Source organism: Marmota monax, unplaced genomic scaffold, assembly GCF_021218885.2.
Source record: "Marmota monax isolate L192 unplaced genomic scaffold, Marmota_monax_Labrador192_F-V1.1 WCK01_AAM20220418_F8-fsc00190, whole genome shotgun sequence".
Lineage (NCBI taxonomy): Eukaryota > Metazoa > Chordata > Mammalia > Rodentia > Sciuridae > Marmota > Marmota monax.
The window spans coordinates 3,401,190-3,423,414 of record NW_026693010.1 but is presented as its reverse complement, the minus strand read 5'-3'; the positions used below and the strand labels follow the sequence as shown (position 1 = coordinate 3,423,414).

At 52.6% G+C, this 22,225-nt stretch overlaps 1 long non-coding RNA gene and 1 gene segment (V, D, J or C); one reads left to right on the top strand and one right to left on the bottom strand.

The window, feature by feature from the left end:
• LOC124098269 (Ig mu chain C region membrane-bound form-like) overlaps positions 1–22,225 on the top strand; it is a 167,622-nt gene that overhangs the window by 18,881 nt on the left and 126,516 nt on the right.
• The window catches only part of LOC124098278 (uncharacterized), a 29,687-nt gene continuing 15,518 nt past the window's right edge, over positions 8,057–22,225 (bottom strand). The window contains exons 1-3 of one of the 2 annotated variants that reach the window (XR_006853532.2): positions 15,385–16,619; positions 14,855–14,902; positions 8,057–14,003 (exon numbers count right to left, since the gene is read on the bottom strand). This is a non-coding gene — a long non-coding RNA (uncharacterized LOC124098278). Of the gene's footprint in view, positions 14,004–14,854; positions 14,903–15,384; positions 16,620–22,225 lie in introns of those variants that run through there. The other variant, XR_009227606.1, reaches the window with a different exon arrangement.

Sequence of the window (22,225 nt, the reverse complement as noted above, 5' to 3'; positions counted from 1 at the left end):
TCCAGTGCATTTATTGATGTGTTACATGAACTGCCAATGCACATCTTCCCGCTGCCACACGGGGTTCCTGTCCGCACTTTTCCAGCATCAGTGGTCCCTGATGAACGGTGTTCGTCCAGTCCAAAGCAGTAGGCCCCGTCGATGTAAGACTGGTGGAACGAAACGTGCTCCTGTAATATGGGGAGGCGGGTGACGTTATTACACTGCAGCCTTCCGCACATCTTGTCAGCTGCAGTACAGGGAGTGTACACCATCTCATTCTCTGATCTCCCACAGTGTCCAAATCGGTGTGTTGCCAAGTTTATAGAGTAACAAGCGTCCTCAGCGTTCATAGCAGATTCACCAAAGATCTCCTTGCAGTGCATGGAGCGGTCGGTACAGTTGCCGTTGTAACAGTAGCCGTCTTGACTGCATGGAGTTCCATCTTGCAGGTAAGTATCTTCAGGGCAGTTGCTGTCACTTCCAGAGCAGTGCTCTGGGAGATCACACACGTTTTGGACAGTTCTGCAAAGTGTCATCATGGGGCTGTGGGTGCAGTTGGCACAGCAGGCTCCTCGATCACAAGAGCTTCCCTCTGTAAATGTACACTCGGTGTTGCAACAGCCGCTGGTGTAACACTCCTTCAGGGGCCCACAGTCACACTGTTCCTTGCCTTCCACTACGTAATTCCCACAGCGGTTCATCGTTATGCTGCTATTATGAAGAACCCGCTCAGAGCGGTAATAGCACGTATTAAGTGAAGGATTACTAACTATATGCTGTACATGTGTGAAGGAACAATTACTGAATGCATCTGTTACCCCAGGCCACCTGAACATAATACATGTGTCCCTTCTCTGGCAAACACAGTTGCTTCCATCATACAGCACTCCAATCATTCTCCCCTGATGGTTGGCAGCAATGATCGCTAACAATATCGCAGGCCTGTATAGTGCAGCGACAAAGGTGATGGATCCTTTATTGCACATACTATATGGAACTGGTTCAAATGCAGATTCATGTGGTTTGTCTTTAAGTACTAGTGTGCAGGAGGCAGGTCTAAATGGCCAGTAGAATATATCCTCATAATGTTTGTGTATATCCATCCCTGACGGATACCATTCACCACTAGGAAGTGAAACAGGATCACTCTCGGAATATACAACCACCATAGAAATATAGAACCTGAACTCAATACCCCTCATAAGGGTGTCGACTATGTTAAACATGTGTATTAGGAACTCAGAACACTTGCTGACATTGTCGTATCTGCTATACATGGAGCGGGAACACTGCACGATCCCCTTCAGGGCAGCCTCGTGGCCACTATACATCATGCTAGAAATCCGAGGCTCTGCACTGTACTTCACTCCAGGGTTCAGGGGGCTTGGGACGTCCTTGTGGTCCAGACCGTACATTGGTCCCATGGCGTTTTTATCAGCCACCAACTGTGAAACGATGTGTTCAAACCTGTTTGAATCCCTGAGAGGTGAGATTTCATACGTGAGGTCATCCAACATCATGACACCTTCCATGCCCCCAGAGCACGTCTCAACAGTGACCGTGGACAGAGGAATGTCCTTGAGGTAGCCGAGGAAGTAACAGTCTTCAGGGAAGTAGGGGTAATCCATCTGCAGGGTTCCTTGGTCATCCTGAGTGGCCAACACCATGTGTCTGGGCCACAGAAGATGTTTTCTCCAAAGATGGATGACATGTCTCTGGCCCCCGAAACGCAGGCTGTAGGAAATATGTCCTGGAAAATGAAGACTCTTGCCACTTTGGACCTCTTTCTTAGGAACCACCACCTCGGAGGAGCTGTAGCGCCATGAGGGGTGGCCTTGAAAACACAGGACTGGAGCCCAGAGTGCCCAGATCCCAAGCAGCAAGAAGGCAGCCCTGAGAGGGACCGGTCCCTCGACCGGCCACATGCCCCAGCCCCTGGATATCTAGGGAGTGGAGAAGGAAAGTGTCCTCAGTGAAGCCAGGTCTGGACCCTTTGCTGGGGTGCTTCCCTCCTGAGGAGACAGGAGGGAGGACAATGGGCCCCCGGAGGTTACCTGGACAACCCGAGGGGCTAGGTGAGAGTCACAGGGTGTGGTAGGGCCTGCACATGATGTCAGCTGGGAAGGCAGGGGCATGTGCAGGAGTGCTCACTGGCAGGAAGAGGCAGATTCAGCAAAGCTGCCCGATTTTCTCCTGCTCTCTGGATATATATACCGGCCTCAGGTCCATGACTGCTGCAAGTACTGCCACTTTACTCTGGGTCAGCTACGATGGGTCAAGGTTTTCTTGAGTCTGGGCCACATTTCAGTCATTTGGCAGCTGGAGTGAGACATCAGTATCATCCTAAAAGGTCTCAAATTTTTTTTCTATTCTTTTACACATAAATGTCTTGTTTTGGTTTGTGGTTAAGGTCATTTTAGACAAGTTGATACTTTGGTTTTTGGTGGGAACTTTGCTTGCTGTCTCCAAATCAACAGCTGATATAGAGTTAGTTTTTCCCCAATACTGTGTAAAAACCCCTCTCAGAACTCTGTCTGAAGAGCCCTGAATTATGGGGGTTTTTCCTCCTGCTTTTGGGAACCAAATCAAGTCCTGACCCGACCTGAGCTCCAGCTGTGGTTCCTGCGGATCCTGGTGGGCTCCTTTCCAGGCCCTGGGGTCCTGTCCTTGGGTGCACCTGCGGATCAGTTCAGAGCAGAGGACACCAGGGGGTTCTGCTGGTGAGTGTCGCAGGACAAACACTTCATCCCTGGTCACTTGGCGGGTCACAACTCCAAACAAAGATGTCCTTGTCTTCCAGACTGAACATTCTGTTTGCAAACAGACTCTGCCCTTGCAGCCAGCCTGTTCCGACCCAGTGGGATTGCCAGGCCCGCTGGGTCAGCTCCCTTGGGGTCTTTATGCTTCTGCCTTATGAGCAAACAGCTTGTGCTGGGACTCGCACCTCCTGGCTGCTTTCAAGGACGGTATTGTGGGTTTCTTCCAAGGAGCCCACTCTGGAGGGCAGACTGAGTGCACTAGACACCTTCTTCTCCTCTGAGAACACACGACTCCCTCAGACACACCCACACTGTGGACATGGCGCAGATGCCTCTCCACCTCCCCTCTGCTCTGGGTCAGAAGGCGGAAAGCGAGCCGCGTCCTGGCAGCCCGCGGAGCAGGAGGAGGCCTGAGGAGGCCTGGCTGGGCCTGGACAGAAGAGCCGCATCCTGGAGAGCCAGGCACCATAGTGGGAACCAGGTGCCAGTCAACGTGGGGGCAGCTTTCTGGTGCCTTGGTTGTGACCCAGATGCCCTCTGGGCCACCTTCTCAGCACTCCCACACAGCAACAAGTTCTCTTAAAGGCAAAGACTTGCTACTCAAGAGGAGGCTTCCAAGAGACACTGAGGCCGGCACTGCTGGGCCTCACCTTCCTGGTTTGTTTGTTTTCCCAGTTCTGCATAATGTCCATTCTGAATGGAGCAGGGAGTGTCCCTGCCACGACTCCCCTCTCTCCCTCTTCCTCCCTCTCCCCTTTCTCTACCCCTCTTTCCCTCCCTCTCTCCCTCCCTTCCCTCCCTCCCTCTCTCTCCCCCTCCCTCTCTCCCTTTCTCTTCCCTCCCTCCCTCTCCCTCCCTCCATCCCTCTCCCTCCCTGTCTCTCTCTCCCCCTCTCCCCTCTCTCTCTCTCCCTCTCTCCTTCTCTCTCCCTCTCCTCTCTCCCTCTCTCTATCCCCCCTCTCTCCCTCTCCCTCCCTCTCTCTCCTTCTCTCTCCCTCTCTCCCTCTCTCTCCCCTCACTCCCTCTCTCTCCCTTTCTCTTCTGCATCTCTCTCCCTCCCTCTCTGTCCCTCCCTCTCTGTCTCTCCCCTTTCCTCTCCCTCCCTCCCTCTCCCTCCCTCCCTCTCTCTCCCTCCCTCTCTCTCCCTCTCTTTCCTCCCACCCTCTCCCCTCCCTCCCTCTCCCTCCCTCTCTCTCCCTCCCTCTCTCCCCCTCCCTCTCTCCCTTTCTCTTCCCTCCCTCCCTCTCCCTCCCCCTCCCTCTCTCCCTTTCTCTTCCCTCCCTCCCTCTCCCTCCCTCCATCCCTCTCCCTTTCTGTCTCTCTCTCCCCCTCTCCCCTCTCCCTCTCCCTCCCTCTCTCTCCTTCTCTCTCTCCCTCTCTCTATCCCCCCTCTCTCCCTCTCTCCCTCTCCCTCCCTCTCTCTCCTTCTCTCTCCCTCTCTCCCTCTCTCCCTCTCTCTCCCCTCACTCCCTCTCTCTCCCTTTCTCTTCTGCATCTCTCTCCCTCCCTCTCTGTCCCTCCCTCTCTGTCCCTCCCTCTCTCTCCCTCCCTCTCTGTCCCTCCCTCTCTGTCTCTCCCCTTTCCTCTCCCTCCCTCCCTCTCCCTCCCTCTCTCTCCCTCCCTCTCTGTCCCTCCCTCTCTCTCTTTCTCTCTCCCTTCTCCTCTCCTTATTTCGGACTAGCTTCTGCATCTCAGAGAAGACATTTGATCTCTGACTTTCTGACTCTGGCTCATGTCCTTGGCATGTTGGTCTCCAGTTCCACCTGCTGACCAGCCCTTGCCATGTGTTGACCTTCTCTGTGGTGGGCTGGAGGGGGGCTGCACGCTTTGTGGCACTGTGACCTGGGATTCAAGCAGTGGGAGTGTTGTTTCTCTGACTTATTAGAAGGACCTTGACAACTGTGCCAAGCAGGGCCCCTGGCCAACACGCCCACGCAGGACCCCAGGCCATCACTTCCGTGAGGACCCTCATCTACTAAGGTGGGGCTCCCCGAGTCGCCTCCATCTTGGGACACTTCAACCGCTGTCATAGTCCCCTCCACATTGAAGCCTGCACCTGGGGACACCAGACAGGGTCTGGAGACAGCCAACCGCCACAGCACTGCATGCCAGAGAGCTACATCTCCAAACACGCTGCCCAACACCACCCAGTCTGCCCCGAAGCCCCATCTCTGAAGTGGCCACCTCCATCTTGGGACACCTTTGCTGACATCTTGGGTTGTCCTCGCTACCACCATCACCATCTTTAGTTGGATGTGCAGGCCCCAGAGCTCAGCCCACAGGACCTCCGGAAAGAGAGGTTCCTGACTGAGAAGTAGAAACAGGGGGGTGACAGAAATACAGTTTAGAGGCCAAATTAGAGACCAGGAATTGTGGGGTCTACAGGTGACAAACAGGATAAGACCAGGTGCCACATCACACAAGTGGGCCCCAAAGGAGATGCTTGGAGGACAGGCAAGTGCTATGCCCCACCTCCAGGAGCTCTGCCCCCAAGGCCAACCCTCCCACCCTAATAACCAGCACCATCCTGAGGGTGGAGACACCAGCAAGCAGCAAGGACCCCACCTACTGGATGAGAAGGGAAGCTGGGAAGAGGCTGGACTCCAGCAGGAACCACCCTTTAATTTTCCATCAGGATTTTTTTTTCTCTTCTTTTATTCCTCTCTCTTCTCCCGCCCTCAATCCCCAACATTTGTGAAACCAAGTGCTTTTCATGCATTAGGCTACTGAGGACTGGGATATCTGAACAGTATATTGCAGTTGTGTTGTGGACACTTTGATCTTTTATTTTTCCATTTTTTCTTTTTCTTAATAATTTTGTGTGTTGTACTCTCTCCACATTCTTCCCACTCACCTGTCTCCTTAAAGTTTTCCTCTCTCTCTTCTCCTGCTACCAGCCAACTTCTTTTGATTCTTCTTTCACGCTTCCTAAAATCTAATAACTCTGTGTCCTCACCCCCTACCTCCTTAACATCTCACCCTATATACCCCACTCCTGGTTCTCTTTGTCCACCATCAGACACTGTGGACCCCTTTGGGGTTGGCGTTGTGCTCAGCGGTAGGTAGAGTGCTCTCAGAGCATGCATGAGGCACTGGGTTCAAGTCTCAGAACCACATAAATGTAAAATAAAGACATTGTATCCACCTAAAACTAAAAATGTTAAATTAAATTAAGTTAAAAAAGAAACTGTAGACCCCTTTGCAAATCTACTGTTAATGTTGTAGATAATAGTCGAACTCACCATGCTGTCTGTTGCAACAAAACTGTAAACAATCTAATGGGAGCTATTTGGTTTAAGGCTACATATTGTTCACATTAGGATCTATTGATATTGATCTCCCTCTTAAAGGAGATGTATTGTGTGGTTGTGATTGGCAGCTGCCCATTTCTTGGAGGATTCAAGGAGATTCTCCCAATGACCCATGTCCCACACATTTGGCAAAGTTCTCAGGACATCAGCTTAGGCAATTTTGCATCTTATATAGGAAAGGAAAGACCTAGTTTCCTCTGCATTATGGAAGAGAAGCAAGTTGAACTAGTGCATGTTCAGGTGGGTACATCATGCATGGTACACAAATATACTGCATCTGCACACATACAGACATGCACAGAATGATATCAACCAAACATGTCCCCATCTCAGTTGTCTATATCTCTCCCTGTACTTCCAAATTCTTCACCAGACAGAGGACTACAGAGACTGTTTCAGAAGAATGTGAAAAGCCTCCTGATATACCAGCAGTCATTGGGAAATGAAAATCAAAATCACAATGCAATAACACTGCAGAAACTTCTGGATGTCTATCATCAAAACTGTAAGTTAACAAAGATTGGCTAAGATGCATATAGTTTGCAATCCTGTGCCTTATTGGTGGAATATGAAATGGTGTAGCCACTGTGGAAAAAAACAGCTTGTGCGTCCTCAGAAAGTTGAACATATTATTGCAATATGGCCCCCAAACTTCATTCTAGTATGCACACAAACAAATTTGAAGCAGGCCAATTGCTCCCTCCAAGAGTAACTGAGGCCACATACTGGGAAATAGCATGGTCTTATCAGCAAGTGGTACTGGATCAAATGCAAACACACACACAACAGGCACAGGCTCCAGGAGCTCCTCCAGAATTAGCTCAGAATGCATCTTAGACCTAAATGCAAAATGCAAATCTATACAATTTGCAGAGAAAATGAATGAGGAAGAAAATCTAGGTTCCTCTTAGTGTCCTATAAGATTTAGATCTAACCACAATGGACAATTCACAAAGGAAAAATCTGATAAGTGGAACTTTTAAGAAGAGATTTTAAGAAATCTCCTGTGTGTAAGACTGCTGCGGAAATGGAAAGACAAGAGGAACATATTGGACAAAGCACCTGTGTCCAAAGTTACAAATGACTCTTGAAAAATCCACAGTAAGAAACTGAACAACCCAAATGAAATGTAGGAAGAATGTCCAAAGACGCACGCCAGAGAAGATACGTGGGGAGAGATGGCCTGCAATGCGTGCTTCTCACCCTGCGTCACCTGGGAACAGCAAATTAAAGGACAACAAAAACCCACAACACACCTACTGAAAGGGCTCCAACCCCAAATCGAAAATGCCACACTGGCAGCATGCCAACCAGAACCAATGCTCCCTTGTGGCCAGTGGGACCCACACTGAAAAGCTGTTGGAGAGTTTCTTACAAAGCCAGCCCGAGCCATGAAGCACACCCAGCACACGTACTCTAGATATGTGTCAAACAGATTCCCAAACGATGGGAAGCAGGGGACAGGAAAGGTCAGTCGGTGGGCAGACAGACGGAGCTGGAGAGGAGCAAGAGGCTCTGGCAGAGTGACTGTGGGGTGGGCACCATACTGTGTGTTCCGAGCAGCTGGAGAAGCGATGTGGAATGTTCACCCCAGTGAAACAAGACTCATTCCAGCACGTGGAAATGTTTACCATGAATCAGACCCTGTGCAATGCATACGTGTACAGGAACATTACATGGTACCCCATGGCTATGTGCAACTTTTAAGTGTCTAAGTATTCATTAAAAGTAGATTAAAAAACAAAATCGGGGGCTGGGGTTGTGGCTCAGCAGTAGAGCCCTTGCCCAGCATGTGTGAGGCTCCAGGTTTGATCCTCAGCACCACATAAAAATAAACAAACAAAATAAAGGTGTTGTGTCCATCTACAATTAATTTTTTTTCTAAAGTCAAATAAAACAAAAAAGTGGGGCTGGGGTTGAGGATCAGTGGTGGAGCACTTGCGTAGCACGTGTGAGACCCTGGGTTCAATTCCCAGCACTGCATACAAATAAATAAATAGCCCATTGACCACTAAATATATATATATATAATTTATATAAAAGAAAAAACAAAGTAACATGTACCAGCAAAATTCGGCATGAGATGTTCACACCACTGCATGCATAACCCACAACCCCACAAACAAGTGAAGGCCCCTTCATCTGTGAAGGAGCCATCAAGATGGTCCAGCCATGCAGGACAGCAGCCTTTCTCATCACTTCCTGTCTTTAAGAAAAAGAAAAGGGGTGTGTTCTGCTTTCTGATGTCTGGATGATGGACCTGGGTAGGTGAGTCTCACTCCCCTTCCCTGGGCTATGGAAATGCCCGTGGAGCCATCCTTCCCAGCCGTGCCTTCTCCTCAACACCGTGCTCCTCTTTCACGTGGAATGGCCAACATTTTTGCTTGGAGAAAATGAGGAGAGACAGGTTTACTCCTGTGGTCTCCGCTTCCTGCCAGTTTCCTGTTCTTTGTTCTTGAGTTGGTTTTGGAGCATCTCCCAGACCTGGTGATGGTGTGTTCACAGTGGGGAGCGAGGCCCAGGGCCCAGGGCAGGCTCTGCCTGAGGTCAGCACTTCAGCTGCGGACCTCCTGAAGGGAGCTGCCCACTGGACCCACTAGGCGGTGCAGTCCAGGCCGCTCTGTTGGAGTAGCCTCTGTTTCCCATTTCTCGCCAGCCCAGAGCTGGTCTGCACCTCCTGGGCTCTCTGTCGGGCAAGCAGAGTGGGAGGGGTACTGTCCTGGGTAGGGAGTCATGGTCACCCTCCTGCTCGTGGGTGTCCTCTCAACCTTCAGCAGAACCTCATGAACACTAATCCCAGCCCAGTGCCACCACGTCCTCAGACCCTTCTCAGACATGACATGTCTGTGACCAAGCTCCTGCTAAGAAGTCCACGTGGGTAGGGTCACTTTCCTGTATCAATGCCAAGACACTGACCTCTTTTGTGGATGGACACACTGCCTGGGAAATCACTAAGAATCTTTCCCATGACCCATCTCTGATTAGCACAGAACATAACGTCCCATGCCTGTGGCCAAGGTCTGGAGTCTGCACCAGAGCCCTACACCCACCTGCACAGAGAGTATTTCCAGACATTAAATTGGCAGGCACAACCTGACAGCTTCACATAACACCTCGAGAGAAAACTCGGATATTTTACGTACATGCTCACTGACCGCAGCACTATTGCATCCATAGTCAGAACAAAGAACAGCTTGGCCAGGGCGGAGAGCCGGTTCACCAGGGCCAGGTGCAGCAGCTCCCACCCGGCAGCCCAGGTTACTAGGAAGCAGGGACAGTCACCTGGCTCAGCCTCTTCCACCCCCAAGGGCACACACTCAAATTATGCTGGGCACTGACAGAAAAAGTCCCCATCCCAGGCCAGGCCACTGTAGGGACCTTCACCATGCACACACCAGGCAGATGCTGTGGCCCCTCCTCTGCGCTGGCTGCTGGCCTGGGTGTGGAAACCCTGGACCAACTGGCTCTCTGTCTCCTGTGTCCTGTCTGAGTCGACACGGCAGGAGCTGGGCCCAGCTCTGGAAAAGCCCTCACAGATTCTGGGCCTCACTGACCCCGTGTCCAGAGCCTCACTCTCTAGTGGGAAGTACCAGAATCGGATCTGCCAACATCCTGGGAGAACCCTGGAGTGGGTGGGGTGCCGGACAGGGGCCAAGAGGAAACCTGGCTTTCCAGGACACGTCAGCATGGCTGCCCACACATCCAGGAACACTTCTCCCACCACAGGGGGCACTGTGCATCGCTGTGTGACAGGCATCACAAGGGCTGTGAATGGCACTGTGAGGCCAGACGCGAGCCTCCCTGCAGGGCACCCAGGGCCAGCAGGGGCCCCCAGGCCAAGCAGCCAGCACTCAGGACAGTGGGAGGTGCTCAGGAGCCCTCTACACTTAGGAACGTGGCCCCAGCCATGGCAGAGTGCAGCTAAGGGTGCCCTTTCAGGGACAGTGACTGCGCTCCCGTCCATCAGGCCTCCTCCTGCCCTGTGGTGGGGTTAGTCAGTTTGCACTGTTGTGACCCAAGGCTCAACAGGAACAACCTGCAGGAGGAATTTCTACTTTGACTCACAGTTGTAGAGGTCTGGTTCCACAGTCAGCCAGCTCCATTGCACTGGGCCTGCCATGAGAACAACAAGGGGAGAAGGTGTGGCAGAGAGAGCTGTTCCACTCACAACAGCCAGGTCGCAAAGAGAGAGACAGAACTGGGAGGGTCAGGGACAGTCATCATTCCCAGGGCATGTCCCCAGTTACCTGACTTCTCCAGCCAAACCCCACTGCCTAGAGCCATCACCTCACAGTCCATTCACATTGTTAATCCATCTGAGGACTTGTGCCCTGGAATGTCACAGCCCGCACAACCTGGGTGTCCTAAAGCCCCACCTCTGAGATTTATTCATCTGTGGACCACTCGTCTGATCATGGAACCATTGTGAGGGCATGCCAGATACAAGGCACGGGTTTTACCACTGGCCCTACAAACTAACGCACATGTCACAGTGTGAGATGTCGTCTCAACCTCCCAGAGAGTCCCCAAAAGTCTTAACCATCTCAGCATAGCTCAAAGTCCAGGCCCAGTCTCCTCCAAGACTCACGTCCTCACAGAACTCAAAGCAAGTGAGGTGCTTTCAAAAGACAATTGCATTACATTTGGACAAAACAGGATCAGGGAACGAAGAACATTAGGGAGGGGGGTGTGGATTGCAGATCATATTTGTAGTGATTACCAATAGTTCTGTTTCTCCTCTTCTTCCAAACACAGGAAAGCATCCCTTCTTAATCCCATCAAATTAAGCATGGTGTTGTGACTGCTTTGGCCACTAAACTAAGAGCAGGAATGACCTGGCTTCCTTTTGGTTGGAAGCCCTTCAATACAGTCTGCTGTTTCCCCTTGGTTTCCCCTTGGTTTGAGATGGTGATGTCATTCACAGTTAACTCTTTGTCCCCCTGTGGTCCTGAGTGACTAGATGGTCAGACTCTCATCCCACCTGTTTCAGATGGGCAGTGAGAATAAGAAGTAAACATCTAAGATTTTGAACATGTTTGTTACTGCATCTGACTCAACCTAATGCAGCTAATTTGGTTGGGTTGGAAGCAGAGATGCCTGCTTACAATAGAGAGAGGTTGGAGCAAGGCCAGGTGGAGACCAGATCTGAACAACTGGAATTCTCAGACCCTGCACAATGGTCTGCACAGAGTGGGCCAGTGAAATGGAATCCAATGGAAATAAATAAATGTTCTTTTTTCCCCCCATGGAAAAAAAAAGACAATTGCCCAGAGAAAGCATTCCTGTTCCAATAGGGAAGAACAGGGCACAGAAATAAGAAATGCAACCAAACGGACCAAAACCCAACTGGGCTTACATGAAGGCCTGTAGCTCCACGTCCAGCATCCTGGACTTGGGTTGCTCGGATACCAACCACAGGGCCTGGGTAGCCGGACGCCTGTGGCTTGGCCTGCTGTGGCTCACGTGGCCTGTCTCTGGTTGGCTGTGCTTGACTCCTGCAGCTGTTCTCAGCAGCTCTCCCACGTTCTTGGCTCTCTGCATTTCCACCTGCAATCTCGGCTTCGGAGGTTCCTTGAGCACTTCCCTTTTCAAGTCTGCCTACAACATGGTGATGCCTCTCCGGCCTGCACCTCTTTTACTTCCTAGGCTCTCCATTGAAGGGTCAGCTTTGCTCCTCAGAGGCGTGGACTGCCCTGTCAGAGGTGCCCAAAGGAACTCTGGCCCTGCCACATCTTGCCTGGCCCCAGGCTTCCCTTTGAAATCTCCATGGAAGTTCCCATGGCCCATAACTTCCACAGTTTTCATTTCTGCCTGCAAAACCCACACCCCAGGCGTGAGGCCAGGACCTGCTGCCAGCAGGCTCAGTAGCCAGGCCTCTTGGACCACGGCTGGGGTGGCCTGGTCAGCTGAGCATGGGGAAACGGGCCTGGGGAATCAGCTTCCTAGGTGCTCAAGTGAGTTTCCACTTTTACACCCAGGCACCTGCAGTGGACGGCCTGCTGCCTCCTGAGTGCCCCCGAGCCACCTTTCCTTTGTCTCCATGTGGAGGACTTGGTTTCTCCTCTCTGGCCCTAACCTCTCCGGCAGCCAGAGCACCCCTGCTCCTGAGTTTACATGTGCTCTGTGGCCATCACTCAAGTTTTTAAAATCCTTCCTCTCTGCTCCCTGCTCCTGATTGTCACAGTAAACCTGGCTAAAGTTGCAGCAATACCCATTCCACCACACAGATGCTAGGCTACCTTGAAATTTCTTCCACCGGATTAATTGGATCCTCACTTTCAATTCTGTCTCACCCACAGTCACAGGGCAAGGATGGCAGGCGGACACGTCCCTTTCCAGAGGGCAGCATGAGTGGCCTCTAACACCACTTCCAGTAGAGCCCTGTTCCCTCTAAACCACAGCAAACACGTTCTTGGCCCTCTGCATTTCCACCAGCAAACGGCTTCGGAGGTTCCATGAGCACTTCCCTTTTTAAGTCTGCCTACAACATGGTGATGCCTCTCTGGCCTGCACCTCCGGAATTTTCCAGACTCCTCCCCAAGCCAGTTCCAAAGACTCCTGAACCCCTTGGTCAGGTGAGTCCCGGCAACGACCCACTTTGAACACTAATTTCTGTGTTGGTTAGCTTTGCATTGCTGGGACCAAAACACCTAGAAGTTCAGCTTGGAGAAGGAAAAGGTTCCGGTGGCTCGCAGTTTCACAGGTATCCATGGTCAGCAGACCCCATTTCTAGGTGCCTGAGGTGAGACAGAGCAAGCGGGTGGGAAGGGGTGGCAGACGAGGGCTGCTCGGCTCATGGCAGCCGGGTCACAGCGAGAAGAGCAGCAGGAAGGAGCCAGGGTGTGCGAACCTCCACCATTTGCTGCTCAAGAAACAGATTCTCAAGGAACAGCTTCTCAGTGCCCCTGCACCCCCCTTGGTCTAAAGACAGAATGGAGGCAGAGCTGTCCCCCCGGAGGGCTGTGCAGTGAGGCTCCTCTGCCGTGCCTCTCCGTCTTCCTGGAGCCACCTATCTCACTGGGCATGGGCTTCTCCCTGCCCCTCGGAGGCCATCATTCCAATCTCTGCTCCTCGCTCTGGATCTCCTACCCACGTATACGGATGCTCAGGATTATATTGAGTCTTCCCAGAGGGTCCAGGAGAATATCCTGCCCTCTCAAGACAGTTGATTGAATCACGTGTCAGGTCTCTGTTGCCAGGGAAGGTCACAGAGACACAGCTCCTGGGGAGGAGCCCGGGGACACCTGGGGAGGAGCCCGGGGACACCTGGGAACACTTGAGCCCGCAGCCCAGGTCCCGGCTCCACAGGCCTCACTCCTTCCTTCGTCAGGATCAGGATGTGTGTGGAGCACAGTTTCATCATCAGCCTTGCCGGTGTGTGTGCACGCTCTCCTCCGCCTGTGCATTGAATCCTCTATTTTCCCCTTTTTTTGCTCTCAATGTGGAGTGAGTACCATTAAAACGTGATGTGTTTTTTTCCTAGAGCCCTTTGAAAATCTGCTCAGTATTGTTACAGTTTGGATACGACGTGTCCCCCCAAAGCTTCTGCTAATGTAGGAATGTTCAGAGGTGACATGGATCAGGCTAGGAGAGCTGTGGCCTAATGGGTGGATTCATCTGTTGGGCGGATTAATAATTTGAAAGGGCCACTGTGCTGGGTGGTGACTGTAGTGGGGCCTGGCCAGTGCAGATGGTGCCCTGTAGCAGGTCTGGGTATCACCTATTTTGTCCCTTGACCCCCCCCCTCCCTGGCAACCACTCGTGGGCGCCTTTCCACCACGATGATCTGCCCTCCTCAGGGCTGGAGTAGTGGACCCTGGACTGAACCTCCACAACCGTGAGCCAGAAATCGAGCTTTCCTCCTCTCTGTGGTTCTGCTGGGTGGCAAGGGGCACAGGCATTGCTCCCAGACCAAAAAGATAACATCAAACATCAGGGAAGAGTTGTTTTGCTGAAAAGATAAACAACATTAACCAACTTTTAGCTAGAACAAGAAAAAAGAGGAAAGACCCAAGTAAATCAATCTGGATATGATAAAGGAGAGCTGATACATGATCCCACAGAAACCAAGGGCCAGGGGACCGGGAGGAACACCGGAATGCCAACTAACTGGAAGCCTGGAAGCAGTGACGAACCCTGGACTCCCACCCACCACTGTCCAGCCACAGGGAAGGGGGAAGTGAGCAGAGCAGGGGCCAGCAGCAGGTGGAGTGGCAGCCCTGCCTGCCACGAGAAGCCCAGGGCCGAGCCTCCACTGCGGAGGGCTCCTGATGCTCAGAGAGGAGCCGACACCAACTCTTCCCTAACTGCCTCCCAGGAAAGGTGCCAAGGGTTGGTATGCTTTGCCCACAGCGGTGCAGGTCCCCAGTGTGGCGGGGTGAGAGGTGGGGGAGCTTGGAGCCCAGACTACCTTATGTGACCCTATTTGGAGACAGGACCTTTCCAGAGGTAACCACGTTAAAATGAGGCCACCAGAGGGGCCCCACTCCGACGTGTGGAGGGCAGGTGTGTGTAGGAATGCTTTTCCTAAAGAAGTGGGGCCTTGTGGGCGGTGCTGAGTCACTGAAAGCCGCCCTCAAGAGAGGGGCCCAAGAGTCAGTCAGCTCCTGAAAGAGCGGGGCCCTTACCAGGGCATGGCCGCTGGCCCACTGGCCAGCCCGCCCCGTGGCTGGCTTCCTGCCCCGCCCGGCTCCCCCCTCTTCAGGTGTGCACCTGAGATGATTCCTTCCACCAGTCGGCCCTCTCGGAGCCTGAACAAATGGGCCACCCATCAGACATGCACCCTCCAGAACCTTGACTTACTGAGCTCTCTTCATCAGGAGATACCCAGACGCACGTGTTCTCTTATACCTGCAGAAAACAGACCAGCACAGGTTGAAAGGCAGGGAAATCTCAGAATTCCATCCTACAAGGCCATCATTACCCTGATTAAAAAAAAATGAATAATATAGATTCAAAAATTCTCAACAAAATGCCAGGGCACAGAATCCAGGGGCACACCTGGCTGCCTGGGATTCACCACAGGGCTGCAGGGACCTCAGCCTCTCCCAGCCAGGGACCCTCTGCCCTCCCTATTAGAATTGCCATCACCACAAAGGTGCCCAGCAGCAAATGCTGGAGAAGCTGCCAAGGAGCTGGGGCCGCACGCAGTATCCCCAGGACTGCGTGTAAGTGCGGCAGTGCCAGGGGACAGCATGGGGTCACCTCGTAGAGCCACAGCAGGCCACAGCAGATCCAGAGAGGCCAGGCTGGGGAGATGGCCATGTTCATCACCACTGGGCAATGGCCATGCTCATCACCACTGGGTGATGGCCACTCTTCTCACATCTCACCCAGAAGCGAGTCCCCGAGGGTCTATCACGTGTGTTGTCACACAGTGCATGTCTTGCATCCGTAAAGGTACAAAATCTTGACGCGTAGGATGGGAGCTCCAAAGCTGGTGCACAGGCTGCCAAGAAGAGGGTCCCTTACCAACCTGTGGAACCACCTGCGATGCTTGGAAGCCTCACCTCATGGAACCTAGGTTAAGGGACCCGATATTAGATTCAGCAGATGTTTTAATCAGCTGTCTGCTTAACAAACATCTTTAGGAGGGATCCCACTGATGTTAGATCCATTTGGTGCATCTTCTCTGTAAAAACTTCACACAAATGAGACTCACCGTCTTGATCACAGCAGGGTTGACTATCGACTCACGTTAGAGTCAGTTTAGACAGCTGAATTAGGAGGAGCTCTGAAATCCTCGGGGAGAGGTTTTAAGGTAGACGTGTATGAACAAGATCGTTCCCCGTTCCCCGTTCCCCTTCCTGTGTTGTGGCACTGAGGGAGGAATTGGTCCAGAAGGCACGGAGGTAAGACCTTGTCCTGACTCTGATATTCCAAATTTCATGGCCCACCAAAAAAAACCTATGATGTGGGGCATCCCTCTGCTCTGTGGACTGAGGAATATGAGAAGGAGAAGGAGGACATCTAGTGGCCGTTAGGTGTTTAACGGCCTTTTCCAGGAGGGGTTTATAGAAGCAATGAAATTCAAAGGCGTCCCTTGCAGCCAATGAAACTTGTGCAGCACATAGAAGCACAGAAATGACAAGGGGGGATGCAGGCGAGAGCACGGGAACAGAAAGAATATGCACATAGAAGCAGGAGAACAGGAGGAAGGTGCAGGGGGGAGCTCCAGAACAGGAGGAGGATGAATGTGGAGGACGAAAACAAAGGGAGGGTGCAAGGGGACAATGGGGGAAAGGGGAGGATGCACGTGGAGCACGGGAACAAGGGGAGGATGCACGTGGAGCACGAGAACAAGGGGAGGATAAACGTGGAGCACGGTAACAAGGGGAGGATGCGCGTGGAGCACAGGACAAGGGGAGGATACACGTGGAGCATGGGAACAAGGGGAGGATGCACGTGGAGCACAGGAAAAAGGGGAGGATGCATGTGGAGCACGGGAACAAGGAGAGGGTGCACATGGAGCACGGGAACGAGGCGAGGATGCACATGGAGCACGGGAACAAGGGGAGGATGCACGTGGAGAATGGGAACAAGGGGAGGATGCACGTGGAGCACGGGAACAAGGGGAGGGTTCACGTGGAGCACAGGAACAAGGGGAGGATGCACGTGGAGCACGGAAATAAGGGAAGGGTGCACGTGGAGCACGGGAACAAGGGGAGGATGCACGTGGAGCACGGGAACAAGGGGAGGATGCACGTGGAGCACGAGAACAAGGGGAAGATGCACGTGGAGCACGGGAACGAGGGGAGGGTGCACGTGGAGCACGGGAATGAGGGGAGGATGCATTGGAGCACGGGAACAAGGGGAAGATGCATGTGGAACATGGGAACAAGGAGAGGGTACACGTGGAGCATGGGAAAAACGGAAGGATGCATGTGGAGCATGGGAACAAGGGAAGGATACACGTGGAGCACGGGAAAGAGGGGAGGATGCACGTGGAGAACGGGAACAAGGGGAGGATGCACGTGGAGAACGGGAACGAGGGGAGGATGCATTGGATCACAGGAACAAGGGGAGGATGCACGTGGAGCACGGGAACGAGGGGAGGATGCACGTGGAGCACGAGAACAAGGGGAAGATGCACGTGGAGCACGGGAACGAGGGGAGGGTGCACATGGAGCACGGGAACGAGGGGAGGATGCATTGGAGCACGGGAAAAAGGGGAGTATGCACGTGGAGAACGGGAACAAGGGGAGGATGCACGTGGAGCACGGGAACGAGGGGAGGATGCACGTGGAGAACGGGAACAAGGGGAGGTTGCACGTGGAGCACGGGAATGAGGGGAGGATGCACGTGGAGCAGGGGAACAAGGGGAGGATGCATGTGGAGCACAGGAACAAGGGGAGGATGCACGAGGAGCACAGGAACAAGGGGAGGATGCACGTGGAGCACGGGAACAAGGGGAGGATGCACGAGGAGCACAGGAACAAGGGGAGGATGCACGTGGAGCATGGGAACAAGGGGAGGATGCACGTGGAGCACGGGAAAGAGGGGAGGATGCACGTGGAGCACGGGAACAAGGGGAGGATGCACGTGGAGCACTGGAACAAGGCGAGGATGTATGTGGAACATTGGAACAAGGGGAGGATGCACGTGGAGCACGGGAACAAGTGGAGGATGCACGTGGAGCACGGGAAAAAGGGGAGGATGCACGTGGAGCACGGGAACAAGGGTTGGATGCCCGTGGAGCACAGGAACAAAGGGAGGATGCACGTGGAGCACGGGAACAAGGGGAGGATGCACGTGGAGCACTGGAACAAGGCGAGGATGTATGTGGAACATTGGAACAAGGGGAGGATGCACGTGGAGCACGGGAACAAGTGGAGGATGCACGTGGAGCACGGGAACAAGGGGAGGATGCACGTGGAGCACTGGAACAAGGCGAGGATGTATGTGGAACATGGGAACAAGGGGAGGATGCACGTGGAGCACGGGAACAAGTGGAGGATGCACATGGAGGATGGGAACAAGGCTAGGTGCATGTGGAGCACAGGACCAAGGGATCAATGCACGTGGAGTATGGGAACAAGGAGAGGGTGCACGTGGAACATGGGAACAAGGGGAGTATTCACGTGGAGCATGTGAACAAGGGGAGGGTGCCCCCCTTCACCAGGAAGTCTAAGGAGAAAAGCCATCAAGTGCATTCCCTCTCCAGCCCTGCACAGCTCCAGTGGTGGGGCACAGACATGTGAATCTAGGGAACATGAGGTTAAGGGAATAACTCTACACAAGGGGCCCATGGTGCTCACCCCATATACTTCCTTCCAAGAAGCCTTTTACCTGCAGCCCTGCCTGGCCTGGGTAGACAGTATATGTCACATTCCTTAGTGAACTACCTGTTAACTCAGGAGAAGTGCAGGGCCACCATTATGTAGGTAAGAGGAACCCAAGTTGCCCTGATGGAGACACTTCTGTGACCCTCTTCACAGACCAGGTCCAAGAACTCTGGGAAATGAGGTAGCTCCCCCTAACCATAAAGTCTGTTAAAATGTATGGTTAAGAATCCAGTTGGAACCGGCCAGCATGGGACACAGTGACCTCCAGTGGCCATGGCAGTGGGGACGTGAAATTGATATCAGCCTGCTGACAGTCGAAAGTTGTGCTTCTCTTTTGAGAAGTGTCCCCTTTCCCTTTCCTTCCCTTCAGTAAACTCATTCCTACTACTCTGAGCGACGTGGCTGAAATCTTTTTGACTTGGTCTCAACAATCAGGGATGGGGGGACTTCATGCTGCCTCAGTTTCCCAGAAGGCCCAGCTCTGTGACACAGCTGCCGTGTGGCTCCAGGGCCTTGGAGTGCTGGCCTGGGTGGCGGGTCTTTCTCCCGTCCTGGCTGCAGCAGCACCCCACCCCCTGCTTCAGCTTGTGTGTGGGGCTGTACACCCTGCTCAGCAGGGAAGACCAGAGCCAGCTGCCCCCTTGGGGGGGCACAGGTCCCCAGCAGAGTGTGCGGAGGAAGCCAGGGGAGCTGTTGGTGTTGGTGAGACATGACAAAGGAAGAAGCCCCATCTCCACCCTGCTGGGCATGGGCAGAGAGCGACCAAGTATGAAGTCCAGGGCAGGCAGGTACATGGACAGGAGCAATGAAGGAACCCGCTCCTCTAAGGTGGGAGGGCTCATGGGCAGCAGGACAACCCCAGGGCTCCAGTTCAGCCGTCTCTGAGGACGGTGTTCTGACCCCCCAGGAGGCGGCTGTCCAGCTCTGTGGAATGAAGGTCACTCTCTCAGGGAGAGCACCCAGCAAAGGGCTGTGCAAGAGAGCTCCCCACCCTGTCCAAGGCCAGCATTTCCTGGGCAAATCCTGAGCCACTGACAGCGTAAATGTGAGGCGAGACTAAGGGTTCCCACCCAGCGAGGGTGGACTTCTGTCTTGACAAGTTGGGACATCAGCTAGCACTTCACAGAGATGACGACGTCAGTGGGGATACCCGGGGTAAAAGGTAGCATGAGTATCTGAGGGGACACAGGCATCCTGGACAAATGGGGCAGCAATCTCTGCTCATTGAAAGGCAGGGCCATCACCGCAGCTCAGGTGCCACAGACCCAAAGGGTGAATCGGGCAGGACAAGACGGCAGCCTTGACTGGAGTAGGGCCACAGTGTCTGACCCCTCTGGAGCCTGACGTCCAGCTCAAAACCTGGGCAGGGCCTGTGAGGAACACTGATTTTACAGGGACCCCACAAGCCACAAGATAACCTGAGCACTGTAGGGAAGACACCACACAGAACCTGAGCACTGTAGGAAGCACACCACCCAGAACCTGAGCACTGTAGGAAGGACACCACCCAGAGCCTCAGTACTGTAGGAAGGACACCACCCAGAACCTGAGCACTGTAGGAAGGACACTACTCAGAACCTGAGCACTGTAGGAAGGACACCACACAGAACCTGAGCACTGTAGGAAGGACACTACTCAGAACCTGAGCACTGTAGGAAGGACACCACTCAGAACCTGAGCACTGTAGGAAGGACACCACACAGAACCTGAGCACTGTAGGAAAGACACGACCGAACCTGAGCACTGTAGGAAAGACACCACCCAGAACCTGAGCACTATAGGAAGGACACCACCCAGAACCTGTGCACTGTAGGAAGGACACCGCCTAGTACCTGAGCACTATAGGAAGGACACCAACAGAACATGAGGACTGTAAGAAGGCAACAACCAAAACGTGTGCACTGTAGGAAGGACACCACCCAGAACCTGAGCACTGTAGGAAGGACACCACCCAGAACCTGAGCACTGTAGGAAGGACACTACTCAGAACCTGAGCACTGTAGGAAGGACACCACTCAGAACCTGAGCACTGTAGGAAGGACACCACCCAGAACCTGAGCACTGTAGGAAGGACACCACACAGAACCTGAGCACTGTAGGAAAGACACCACCAAACCTGAGCACTGTAGGAAAGACACCACCCAGAACCTGAGCACTATAGGAAGGACACCACCCAGAACCTGTGCACTGTAGGAAGGACACCACCCAGTACCTGAGCACTGTAGGAAGGACACCACACAGAACCTGTGCACTGTAGGGAGGACACCACAAACACCTGAGAACTGTAGGAAGGACATCACCCAGAACCTGAGCACTATACGACAGACACCACCCAGAACCTGAGCACTATACGAAAGACACCACCCAGAACCTGAGCAGTGTAGGAAAAACAAGTCTTAGAACCTGAGCACTGTAAAAAACACCACCAAAACCTGAGCACTGTAGGAAGGACACCACCAGAACGTAAGCACTGCAGAAAGGACACGACACAGAACCTGAGCATTGTAGGAAGGACACCAACCGAAACCTGAGCACTGTAGGAAGGACTCCACTGCCGGAGTTGGGCTGGCTGGGCAGAATAACCGGGGGGTGACGAATAACTTGTGAACGTTGATACAGCAGGAGTAGGAGCCGTTTACTGCAGGACAGGAGCAGTATTTATACATTCCACACAGCTTATCTAATTAGCATAAACTAGATACATCAGTCAACCAATAAGGAATCTCCACACTTAATGGCTCGCTTTTGTTACTTCTCAAACCACTCCCTCTGGCATTTTGCCAGGCACCATCCAGACTTGTTTACGAACTCTAACATTCCCCTGGCTAAATGCCAGGTGTTATTTTGACTTGTTTACAGACTCTAACATTTCCCCCTTTTGTTTAATTTAAATAAGGACCATAGTGGTTTTTACAGAAACACCATAAATAACCTGCTACAAACAGAAAGGGAGGATACAAAATGCCACAATACCAAGCCAATTGATGGCTCCATGCAAGAAGCCCTTGGAAAAATTATACCAGCAATGACACTGTTAGCAAAGATACCGAGTTATAATTTGTTATAGATTACAGTTTGTTGTCTCAGTCCAGGTAAAGTAGTGTCTCAATAGATTAACTCACAGTCCAGGTAAATCACAGGTAAGTTCTGCAGGCAGCTAGCTTAAATCACAGTCCAGGTAAGTTCTGCAGGCAGCTAGCTTGATCCGAAGTCTCGTCCGGTTCTCAGCTGAAATCTCGTCCGGTTTTCAGCAACACTGAAAATTCTTCCACCTTGGTCTTTACCGGCACTGGGACGAAGGCAGGAACTCCGGATGGCTAAAGAAAATCCTGTAGCATTCAACTAAGAAAGCAACCTTCTGAACAATTTAGTATATTATCTCAAGGTTTTATACATTTGAAATAAGCATTAATAGTGATCATTACTCATCAGCTTCCAGGTGTGGGAGAACCATTGTAGCTTAGTTATTGGCATTGAAAATGACCAAACATCAGGGACACCAGTAGCATCTTCTGCTGGCTGTAGTGCCTGGGCAACCCCAGAAGGCCCTGGGGAGTGTCCCGGACTCAAACTGCTACTGGGCACAGGGAGCAAGAGCCTGCGAGACTGTGCCTCCAGGTCAGGTCTAGATTTGGGCTCGCAGCAGTGGAAGAGCCAGCTCCCCGGCCAGGAGGCAAGGAAGGGCCAGTTGCCGCAGCCTCCTGGAAAATCCTTGCTGTGCTGTGACTGGCTTGCACACTCGGCAGCCGCCTCTCTGCTTCACCCACCCTCCGGTAACGAAAAGTATTTAGTAATAGCCTTTCGCTGCAACTTTTTTCCTGATAATCCTTCCTCCTCTGATAATCTTTCTTCTTCTGAACTTTCTTTTTCTTTCTGACTAGAGTTCCTG